This window comes from Ovis canadensis, chromosome 3 (genome assembly GCF_042477335.2).
Source record: "Ovis canadensis isolate MfBH-ARS-UI-01 breed Bighorn chromosome 3, ARS-UI_OviCan_v2, whole genome shotgun sequence".
NCBI classification, from domain to species: Eukaryota; Metazoa; Chordata; class Mammalia; order Artiodactyla; family Bovidae; genus Ovis; species Ovis canadensis.
In genome coordinates, this window is record NC_091247.1 from 136,413,352 (window position 1) to 136,425,825 (window position 12,474).

Consider the following 12,474-nt stretch of genomic DNA (forward strand, 5'->3'; position numbering starts at 1 on the left):
ACATGAAGACACTAAGGACCCTAAAATAACTTCTTTTTAGACCTTTTGAGGACCCTAAAATAACTTTTCCAAAAAGCCAAGCAGGTAGTATAATTGGTAGAGCCAAGATTTTAATTTTCAATCTCAGGATTCAGGCCCCCAAAACATGTACTTCTTCATCTCTGATATGATGCTAACACAAAGACTTACCCCATTTGCAACTCCAGATCTTTGTAGAGATCATCTTTGCATTGATGAGTTTACATTTACATAGCTACTCTGTGCTTCTTGACTAGCAGCTTCCATTTAAACAATAAAGTGTGATATACATTCCCTCCCTGCATTCCAAAACTCTGCCTTCTCTGGTTTTGCTCCCTACTCTTTTGCTCCACCTTCTCATTACATGCTGATGTTCACCAGCCCCTGTCTACACCCAGGATCTTAACTACTACCATGGCTGACAACTTCTGACTCTCTCTCTCCAATTCAGAGAAACTCCGGTTTTGCTTGTCTGATTAATTCCCTCCAGGCCACTCTCAGATTACTCTTATAGAATTCAAACGAGGCATTCCTCAAACACAGTGTGCCATGTCTGCAGGTCTAGGTCAGTGGTCTTCCCTACATGCCCCCAGTGAGAGAAGCCGCTCAGTCGTGTCCGACTCTTTGCGACCCCATGGACTGTGCGGGCTCCTTCGCCCACGGAATTTTCCAGGCAAAGATACTGGAGCGGGTTGCCATTTGAACACACTCTTATTTATTTACTGGATTTATATTACAAATTATCCATTCCTCCCACCAAAGCTGCTTGAGACTATGTCTTACTCACAATCTGGTACTCTGGTATCTAGCATAGTGAAAGACACATAATGGACACTCAAATATTGACTAAACCGAAGAACAGAAGAAATAAGATTTGCTTTAAATTGGAAGGATATAATGTCTTAAAGAATTCTTTGCGAATATATTTTTTCAAGTGAGAAAATAGGCCAAGAAAGGTTAAGTGACTTAGTCAAGCTATGGTCACCTGAGTCATAATTCTCTTCCCACAAAATCAGGGTGCCTATCAATTCATGCTTATTGATTTACCCTATCAATGAACCTCTAAAAGTAATATTAAAATGTTATCTAACGAAGAACCATTTCAACTTCATCCATTCCAGCTCTGGCTGGCTGTATCAGTTGTAAAGAACTCTGATATTAATTATTATTTACCAGTTTTTTTCTGTCTAGAATAATCTTTAATTGAACCAGTCTTTTCACATGTTCTTCACATGCAATTCAATATATATTTATCTTGCATCTCTATGTGGAAAACATGAATGCTATAATTTGTCAGCACTAAAAAAAAAAATACGTAATTATATCATAGGTAATTTCAGTTTGTCTCCCTTAATGTGATTCAGTTGAAAAAAACAGACTGAATGTGAACACTAGAGATAGGCACTGCAACTTCATTGGGAAAATCCCTGTAGCCCAAAGCTAATGTTGCCAGTGGTTGCTATGCTCGACTGCAATCGTGTTACTGGGCAACAAATCAGAAGGTAAGACAGCCAGCTCACTAAGAAGCAACTGAATCAAACCAAGATTTATAAAAGGACTCTGAGACTCAACTTTTTAATACCTTTAACTAAAATGACTCTTTGTCATAAGTATCAGATATAAGATTTACAGCAAAACTATTAAAATACCTAGAATTTATTTGAAGACCTATCTTGAGAGTGATAAATGTTTTCCAAAAGAGAATAGCTAGGTTTAGGTTCCTCCTAACTCCATGAATTTTAACTCAAAAGGGATTTGAAGTTACACTATTCAGAAAACAAATAACTGGACACTTCATGGCTTTAATTTCTTTCTGGATTATAGCTCAGTTAAACTTTATTAAAAAAAAAAAAAAATAGTGCTAGACTACAGAGTCTGTGATCTTTCCAGGACCCAGAGAGGCAGTCCTGATAGAAAAATATAAAACTTAAGAGAACTGTTAATTTATGAGGGCCAAATGAAAATACTAACATAATTTCATAAATTAAGTCTTTACTAGGTAAACAGTAAAATGGAAAGGGGCAAAATGAGGAAACAGAAAGAGAGGAATGGAAGAGGGCAGGGAAGAGGAAAGGAAGGAAAGGGAGTGGGGGAATTATTTTTTTAAAACCCAGATTCTACTAAAGAAGAACTAGGAAACTGACCAAACTCCCAAGACCACTAGGGAAATAGTGCCAGCATTCCTGAGGGAGTCCTTACAGCTAATACTGTCATGGGAAATTCTCAACTGTTCATACTTTCCAGGAACAGAAACTTTACCTCAATTCCAGTTGAATCCCCTTTTCAATTCCCTTCCTTATGGCTGACAGTTGCCCTTTCTCCCTCAGTTGCTCTCAGAAGATTTTCGTTTACTTGCACTGCACTACAGGAGTATATATACACATTCCTCATCTCTAACAAACATTTATTCAGCAGCTCCTATTTGGAAAAGACTAAGGATATAGTTTACTGAGATCTGATGTTCTGCCCCTCAAGAGCTTATCATCTCTAGTTAGGAGGGTAAGAGACACACAGAAATGTTATACAATATGAAGTTTCAAGTGAGCAGCACTGATAAATACATTCTGCAGAACTTCAGAGGTGGAGTGCAGTACATGCTACCACAAAATCGGCCCCTTGGGGATACTGACAGAGTTAGAGGCACCCGAGAAACAGCAGATCAAAGAGGAGCACTCAGACCGTCCTTCTTCCTCCAGAAGGCAGGAGATAAAACTCCCATGTGAAAGGTGCCCTCCCTGTACCAGGAGGAAGGAAGACATCTTATCACCAGGGACAGTGAATGAATCAAAGCCAAGAAATTTGTACCAACTTGTTAAACTAACCGTTATCTTCCTGGTCATTTCTCCAATTTGTGCCTCCTAGCCCAAAACTCTTTGTTTTGTCAATTTTTCACAAATTAGTTTCTTTGTCTAAAAGATATAGACCATCTCTAACTTAGGACCTTTTTGACTTCACAATAGTGCAAAAGCAATTCACTGGTTCAGACGGTGAAGAGTCCAGCTGCAATGCAGACCTGAGTTCAATCCCTGGGTCGGGAAGATCCCCTGGAGAAATAAATGGCCACCCACTCCAGGACTGTTGCCTGGAGAATTCCATGGACAGAGGAGCCTGGCGGGCTACAGTTCATGGGGTCACCTGAGCCACTAACACTGTCACTTTCAATTCACATTCAGTAGAAACCACATTTCGAATTTTTAACTTTGATCTTTTGCCAGCCTGTGATACGCAGTACAGCCCTCTCTCTCGTGAGTCTGGGCAGCTGCAGCTCCCAGCAATCAAGAAGGTGAAGAACTGATACACTTCCAACCATTCTGGACCCATATAACCATTCTATCTTTCACTTTCAGTACAGTATTCAGTAAGTTACATGACATAATCAACACTTTTTATTATAAAACAAGCTGCATGTTAGATGATTTTGCCCAAACTTGTAGGGTGATATAAGTCCTCTGAGCATGTTTAAGGCAGGGTAGACTAAGGTATGATGTAACTGGGTAGGTTAGGTATATTAAACGCATCAGCTTACGACAGGGGAGGTAACACCACTCTAAGTGGAGGAAGATTTGTAAAAGCTGCCTGCTCTGGTCATATTTTCCAGTCTTCATTCTCCGTGTACATGAAAAAAACATTTTTTTTAAACCTGTATACTGTGCTGTTAATCTATATCAATTTAATTATTAGGCCCAGCCAGAGACCCTAACAGGGTAGAGAATTTTTCCTCCCTACAGAGTCGAACTTTATAGAGAGCATACTATTTAGATTTTAGGAAAGGAAAGAAATCAGGTCAGATAGGGACAAAGACATGAAGACTGGTAAGGAAAGGAGAAAGCACATAGTAGGTTTAGAGGATGGTCTGGTCAGAGGATAGCTTTTCTATAAAGAACATAAGCTTGAAAAGGCAGAGTGTGACGAAATTCTGAAGAGTTCAGATAAGGAATGTGAACTTCAGTCAACAGGAAAGAGTACTTCTGAACATTTTTACACAGATTAGACAACTTAAAAAAATTACCTGCTGAGCCTAATACATTACATATGACAAAGTTAAAATAAAACTCATTTACTTTAGGCAGAGACAGCACCTAGAAAACACCACACATACAAAGAACTCTGACCATTCACTAATCTGTTAAGATTTCATTCTTCTAGGCTTCTTCAATTATAACTTCCCATGACAAAATGCTGACTTCTGACTACTAAGGATTTTATCACACAACATGTATGAGTCATTCTGGATTTTTCTCCTTTGCTCGTCTTGCCCAATTCTTGACAATTTCATTACTTCAACATCAGTATACAAGGAAAGGAAAGAGGGAAAGGACTAAAACAAAGTCTAGAGATTTTTGAAATAGTCAGGGCATGATGTAAATAACAAAACTTTTAAGTTCCAATTCCCATTACTAATAGTCCGACTTCAAAAAAGTCATTCACTCTCAGTGTGTCTCAGGTGTTCTCACCTTTTTTCCATACTTGATGGGTTAATGCATTCAATACCACCCCAAAAGTGGTCTAAAAACTACCTACCAGCATAATTCATTTTATTGCACTTCATGGTATTGCACCTCACAAACAGTGCAATTTTTTTTTTTTTTTACATATTGTAGGTTTGTGACAACTCCGCACTGTCAGACAATGGTCAACACTTTCAGCAATTAAGTATTTTTTTAATTAAGATATGTATATTTTTAGACATAATGCACACTGCACCCTTAAGAGACTACAGTATAGCATAAACACAACTTTTATATGCTCTGAAAAATGAAAACAAAAAATTTATGTGACTCGCTTTACTGCAGTGGTGTGGAACCAAATCCACAGTATCCCCCAGGTACACCTTATTTGCCAAACAAATTATATCATTAAGGGTTCAATGAGTGGAGAAGAGTGAGATTATTGGCTAAACCAAGGTTTAAAACCCACCTGTGGGCAGTTAGTGTTTCAATCTCCCAATGCTGTTACCCTAAATTGGTATTCCTCTACTACTTGATAAAATTTCTAAATATAACCACACTTCACCTGGTTAGAAAATACTCAGAGGGGAACACCTGACTTCCTATGTCCGAAAAAAACAAAGGATGTAACTCAAATTCACTTTTAACTCTCTGGAGAGTCCTACACAACTCTGAAATTTAAAGCAATCTAATAATTCTAAACAAAGTGAGTTTGAAATCGCAACTCAATACAAAAGGTGAATATGAACTGCAACCACCTACAGACCGAGCCCCTGAATTTAGAAAATTCTGAATCCAGATAACTGTAGGATACATACATTTAATTATATTCTAGTTGAGTATTAGACTTGTTTACAAGAGATGTTGCTCGGAAACAGGAGCAATGCTTTAACAACCTATTCCAGTTTTAGATCTACTCAGGTATTTTATGCTCATAGTCTGAACACAGTATGAACTATACACTATATATGAGAAACTATAAACAAGTTTCGTGTTATCCTAGACATCTTCAACATTTTACTGAGACAGTTTCATCATTACAACTTTTGTGACCAAAGGCTTTTAAAACACTTGGAAGGGGCATTTTAAAAGCCAAGTGCCCGTTTATTTTGGTCAAAATTTGGACATTAAGGGCATATCAAAATGTCCATTAAAGCCCAGCACTCACATATTCTAACGTTATCTCTGTAATGACAGCCAACATCACTGCTAGAATTGTCTTCAGGGTCAACGAAAACGGGAGCATGTTTTTTCGCAAGCGAAACTAGATGTATCACACGTTTGGTCAGTTTTTAAACGGGCTACACAAGCACCACGCCGGAGTACATCAAAAAGCCCCATGAAGAGTTTCACGTGCAGTCAATAGGCTACAGAACATTCTCCCAGCTAACTTTTCTAACACCCTCTCCAACTGCTCCACGAGAAAAATAACAAAAGAAGAACTCAAGGGCAAGTCATGAAGAAAAAAGCCACGAGTATTCCAAGCCACGGACAAGGCAGCGTTACCTACCAGATTCACACACGGTCCTTGCAACGTGCGCACAGAAAACAGTGACCGGTGTTCTGGCCGGACTCGCCAGGCGGACACCCTCACGGCTCTCCTCCCGCCGGGGCATTGGGGCTACGGGAGGCGGTCCCGCACGCGGGTTGCCGGCCCAGCCCGTCACGTCTGACGAGGTCTCGGCTGCCGCTCGTGGCACAGGCTGAAGAGCAGGAGCCGGACAGCCGAGCGCGCCCCTCGGGCTCCCAACCCTAGGGAAATGCGGGGTGTCCCGGGAGAGCTCCAAAGGCAGAGAGGGCGGCGATGGAAAAAAGTCCCTCTCCTCCTCGGCGGACCGGCGTTCTCAGGGGTGCGGGGCCGGCGCCGAAGTCCGGCCGGAAAGGGACCCCGGCCCGCCGCCCCGCAAACCCCACGGAGCGGACTCGGTACCGAGACCCAAGGGCGCGCGAAGCAGGAAGTCCCGCCCCCACGCCGACGTCACCCTCGCCAAGGACGCCGGCCGCGGCCTGAGGCCGTTAGAGGGAGGAGACGGGCGGCCCGAGGCGGGAGCTGCGGCCGACGACCGCGGGAACACCCCGAGAGGCCCGGGCAGCACCCCGAGAGGCCTCTGGGGGTCGCCAAGATCCCCACAGGCGAAAGGAACGCACAGTGCGGGGCCGGCACTTGCTGCAGGGAGCCAGAGAAGCGCGCAGTTGAGCGGGAAGCCACGCTCCCTCGCCTCTTCCCCACGCAGCGCCTCCGGGGCTTTCCTCCAGCTTCCCGCTTGTGCGCTCGGCCCCGCTCTTCGCACACTTTTTTCCTGTCTGAGGGCTCCGGTGGTGGTCCTGGCTCCACCGCCGCCTGCCTTTGTGCCCGACCGTGCAGATTTAGAGTCTCGAAGTCGCTGCCTTACGTCGGCCGTGGGGCCTCCGCCCACGAGTGCGGAGCCGGCGCGGCCTGCCCGGAGGAAACGGCCAGGTCAGAACCGCGGCCCAGGCGCCGGTCCCCCTCGCCGCCCGCTCCAGATCTCAAAACGTGTCACCACCTCAAATTCAGGGCCCACTGGGGTAACGTTCGGAGAAGGCAGTGGCACCCCACTCCAGTACTCTTGCCTGGAAAATCCCATGGACGGGGGAGCCTGGAAGGCTGCAGTCCATGGGGTCCTAAGGGTCGGACACGACTGAGCGACTTCACTTTCATGCATTGGAGAAGGAAATGGCAACTCACTCCAGTGTCCTTGCCTGGAGAATCCCGGGGATGGGGGAGCCTGGTGGGCTGCCGTCTCTGGCGTCGCACAGAGTCGGACACGACTGAAGTGACTTAGCAGTAGCAGCAGGGGTAACGTTGTGAACGGTTTGTCTCTAGGTGGTAAACTAGAGTTGGAAGACAAATTTTAGGTTTTGAGAATGTCATTTATAGGCCAAGGGCTGAAATAAGGTAGGACTTCAGCCTTTCAGAACAGGAGGTAGGAGGAATGGGCAGCCTGCCTTCCCCCTTACGATGCCGCCGAGCTTGGGTTTTAATTGTCACGACCCTGTGTAGCACAGCTTATCCCCTCCCCTCCCCAAGGTTAACATTTTCGAGCTCTAATTATGATTAGAAAGGCAACTGAAATTAGGACCTTTTTTGTGAAAATGAGGAAAGAGGAGTCATTAGATGGGACTGAGAGATGGGTAATGGATGTTAATGGATCACACAGATGTGGAATATATATCGGAACAAAATACAGAATCCATAAATGAACTGCTGTGTACACATCAATAATAGTAGTTCACATCCTCTGAGCAATTACATGTCAACTACTGGAGTCCCTTTTCAGATTGTCTTATTTCACTCTCTGTAAGATAGATGCGATTATTATTATCTTGATTTTACAACATTACCCAGAGCCTTTACTGGTGACTGATGAAGTCAGTCAGTCTGACTCCAGAAGTCTCAGTGGAATCAATAAACTGTGTGTTACAAATCATTGATCAGTGAGAAAAAGATTATCTGAGGAATGACTAAACATTGGGGACAGGCTATTCAACGATTTTATTTGTTAAATACCAGATGAATCAAGAATTTAAATGTAAAGAATGAAACCATAAAAATACTACAAGAAAATTGAGGAAACTAAAATAATCCTGAGAAAGGCCTTTTATAAGTATGTAGCAAGAACTAGAAACCATAAAAGAAAAAAATGATAAAAATTAACCACATAACGATTGTAATCTACACACAAATAATAACCAATGGAAAATCAATGTGTATCATGTGAAAAAAGGGAAAAGATTCCTAATACACAAAAAGCTCAGAATATCAGTTTTAAAACAACACAATAAAATTGGCAAAGGATATCAATAGGACTTTCTTAAACCAAGAAAAACAAACATCTAACTAACAAATGAGAAGATGTTCAAGTTGCAAACATCCTTTTTGTCAGTGTACACAGTGAATGGGGATGCAATTACTGTCATGTATTATTGGTTTAAAATTGAAACTGGCACACCAATATTTATCAAAATTTAACATAAGCATTAGCCTTTGCCCCAGCAATCTCATTTTCTAATCATACACGCTAAAGAAAATAAAACATTTACAAGGATGTTCCTCACTCCCTTTTTATAATATATGCTTCTAGAAACTGTAAGTACCATCACTAGGACACTAGTTAAATATATGATGGTACCTACATACAGTGAAAAACCCCTGAGCTGCTAAAAATGATGATGTAAATCTCTATATGAAAATCTGTCCATAGCACACAAGTTTCTTTTTACCTCTAAAAAGCAGAGTACAGTTTGAGTACAGTACATCCAGTTCGGTTCAGTTCAGTTCAGTCACTCAGTCGTGTCCAACTCTGCGACCCCATGAATCACAGCATGCCAGGCCTCCCTGTCCATCACCAACTCCCGGAGTTCACTCAGACTCACGTCCATCGAGTCCGTGATGCCATCCAGCCATCTCAGCCTCGGTCGTCCCCTTCTCCTCCCGCCCCCAATCCCTCTCAGCATCAAAGTCTTCTCCAATGAGTCAGCTCTTCGCATGAGGTGGCCAAAGTACTGGAGTTTCAGCGTTAGCATCATTCCTTCCAAAGAAATCCTAGGGCTGATCTCCTTTAGAATGGACTGGTTGGATCTCTTTGCAGTCCAAGGGACTCTCAAGAGTCTTCTCCAACACCACAGTTCAAAAGCATCAATTCTTCAGCGCTCAGCCTTCTTCACAGCCCAACTCTCACATCCATACATGACTACTGGAAAAACCATAGCCTTGACTAGATGGACTTTAGTCGGCAAAGTAATGTCTCTGCTTTTGAATATGGTATCTAGGTTGCTCATAACTTTTCTTCCAAGGAGTAAGCATCTTTTAATTTCATGGCTGCAGTCACCATCTGCAGTGATTTTGGAGCCCCCCAAAATAAAATCTGACACTGTTTCCACTGTTTCCCCATCTATTCCCTATGGAGTGATGGGACCAGATGCCATGATCTTCGTTTTCTGAATGTTGAGCTTTAAGCCAACTTTTTCACTCTCCTCTTTCACTTTCATCAAGAGGCTTTTTAGTTCCTCTTCACTTTCTGCCATAAGGGTGGTGTCATCTGCATATCTAAGGTTATTGATATTTTTCCCAGCAATCTTGATTCCAGCTTGTGCTTCTTCCAGCCCAGCATTTCTCATGATGTACTCTGCATATAAGTTAAATAAGCAAGGTGACAATATACAGCCTTGACATACTCCTTTTCCTATTTGGAACCAGTCTGTTCCATGTCCAGTTGTAACTGTTGCTTCCTGGCCTGCATACAGATTTCTCAAGAGGCAGGTCAGGTGGTCTGGTATTCCCATCTGTTTCAGAATTTTCCACAGTTTATTGTGATCCACATCATTAGGGAAATGCAAATTGAAACCATGATGAGATTCTATTACATGGACTAAACTCAAAGTCTAATAACACAAATATTAGAATTTGAACCAGCTAGAATTCATACATTGCTGGTATGAGTGCGTAATAGTAAAAACACTTTGAAAAACTCCTTGGCAGTTTGTTTATAGTTAAATATTCATCTAACCTATTCATGACCCAGCAGTATCAGTTTTAGATAGTTATCAAAGAGAAATGAAAATACATGTTCACAAAGACAAAGTTTAAAGCAACCTAATTGATAGTAACTAAAAACTAGAAACAACCCAAATGTACATCAAAAGGAGCATAGATAAGCAAATCATATACAATATAATGCATGTGCTTGCATGCAAAGTTGCTTCAGTCGTGTCTTTGTCTGACTCTGAGACCCTACGGACTATAGCCCACCAGGCTCCTCTGCCCGTGGGACTCTCCAGGCAAGAATACTGGAGTGGGTTGCCATTTTCTTCTCCTGGGGATCTTACCCAGAGATTGAACCCACGTCTCATGTCTCCTGCATTGGCAGGCAGATTCTTTACCACTAGAGCCAGCTGGGAAGCCCATACAATAGAATACAACACAGTCATAAAAACGAATTACCAATATGCCTAACAACATGGATAAATCTCACAGATATCTTAGTTACAGAAGAAGCCAGGCACAGTAGAGTGCGTGCTATATGGTTCTATTTATGTGAATCCAAGAAAGACAATACTAATCTGGCATCAGAAGTTGGCTGCAGAGGAGAATGCAAGGCAGATAACAAGAGAACTTTCAGGAGTAACACAAAGGATCTATATTTCGCTGCAGTTACACAAGTATACATACAGTTATCAAAGCAAAATGAAATGTCTGAAAACAAAGTTGAAGGACTAAAGCTACAGTAATCGAGATGCTGTGGTATTAGTAAAATAATAGACAAATAGATCAATGCAACAGAATAGGCAGCCCAGAAACAGACACTCATAAACTTAATCAGTCTTTGACAAATAAGCAAAAGCAACACACCGGAGCAGATAGTCACTTAAATAAATGCTGCTTAGAACAATTGGACATCCACATGCAAAAATATGATTTTGGACACAAACCTTATACACTGAACAAAAATTAACTCGAATCACAGACCTAAATGTGAACCACAAAACTATAAAACTCCTAAAAGATAACAGGAGAAAACCCAGATAACTTTGGGTACAGTGATGACTTTTAAAATTTTTATTTTCATATTTATTTTTAAGTATAATTAACCTACAACACTTGTGTTAGTTCTAGATGCACAACATAGTGATTCCATATTTCTATACATTACAAAATGATCACCATAATAAATCTAGTTACCATCTGTCACCGTACAATATTCTGGAGTATATTCCCCATACTATGCATTTCATCCCCATGATTCATTTATTTTGTAACTGGTGATGCCTTTTTAGATAAAACACCAGACATCATCCATGAAAGAGATAATTGATAAGTTGGACTTCATTAAAATTAAAAACTATGCTCTGCAGAAGACAATGTCAAGAAAATCAGAAAACAAGCCACAGACTGGAGAAAATATTCACAAAAGATGCACCTGATAAAGGACTATTATCCAAAATATACAAAGGACCTTGAAAATTTAATAATAAGACAATAATCTGATTTTAAAATCGGCCAAAAACCTTAACAGACACTTCAACAAAGAAGATAAACAGATGGCAAATAAGTATATGAAAAGATGTTCCACATCATAAATCATCATGAAATGCAAACTAGAACAATGAAATACTTTTCTACACACCTATTAGAATGGCCAAAATTCAGAATACTCTTAACACCAAATGTTGGCAAGGATGTGGAGCAACAGAAACTCTCATTCATTGCTGATGGGAATGCAGAATGGTAGAGACTCTGGAGGACAGTTTGGCGGTTTCTTAGAAAACAAACTCTTAACCATATGATCCAGCAATTGCACTTCCTGGTATTTATCCAAAAGAATGGGAAACTTATGTTCACATTAAAACCTGCACACATATGTTTTAGCAGCTTTATTCATAATTGCTAACATTTGGAAGCAACCAAGATATCCTTCAACAGGTGAACTGATAAACTGGTACATCCAGATAATGGAATGCTGCATGTGTGTAGGTGATCAGTTGTGTCCAAATCTTTGCAACATCATAGACTGTAGCCCATCAGGCCCCTCTGTCCATGGGATTTCCAGGCAAGAATATTGGGGTGGGTTGCCATTCCTTCTCCAGGGGATCTTCAATATTCAAGGATCAAACCTGTGTCTCCTGCTTGGCAGGTGGATTCTTTACAACTGAGCCACCTGGGAAGTCCATATTAATTATATCACAATAAAATACACATGAATATTTTAAAGTGCTAATAAAGATGATTCTATTAACTGAAATACCAATGTCTGCTAGCAAGGTCGCTTTCTTCCTTGTATCAAGATATCCAAAAAATATAACTAGTAATCATAAAGTTTTTTGGTACACACATATTCAGAACAAAAATCCAAACTTTTATCAAGCTTTTATCAGAAAAGCTTGATAAGCTATCAAGTGACAACCAATGTCTTTGTTTACTATGGCAGATAAATGAAAGAAAGAATGGCTATAATCATGAAGGCTTTGATAATCATGGAGCTAACAAAGT

At 41.1% G+C, this 12,474-nt stretch overlaps 1 protein-coding gene across 3 annotated transcripts in view; it reads right to left on the bottom strand.

Annotated features, from left to right (window-relative positions):
• The window catches only part of CEP83 (centrosomal protein 83), a 147,979-nt gene extending 141,130 nt beyond the window's left edge, over nucleotides 1–6,849 (bottom strand). For 2 of the 3 annotated variants that reach the window (XM_069584200.1, XM_069584198.1), the window contains exon 1: nucleotides 5,977–6,849. The gene's annotated coding sequence lies outside the window, so the exon portion shown is untranslated. The remainder of the gene's footprint in view (nucleotides 1–5,976) is intronic. The other variant, XM_069584199.1, reaches the window with a different exon arrangement.
• Nucleotides 6,850–12,474: the final 5,625 nt, after the last annotated feature.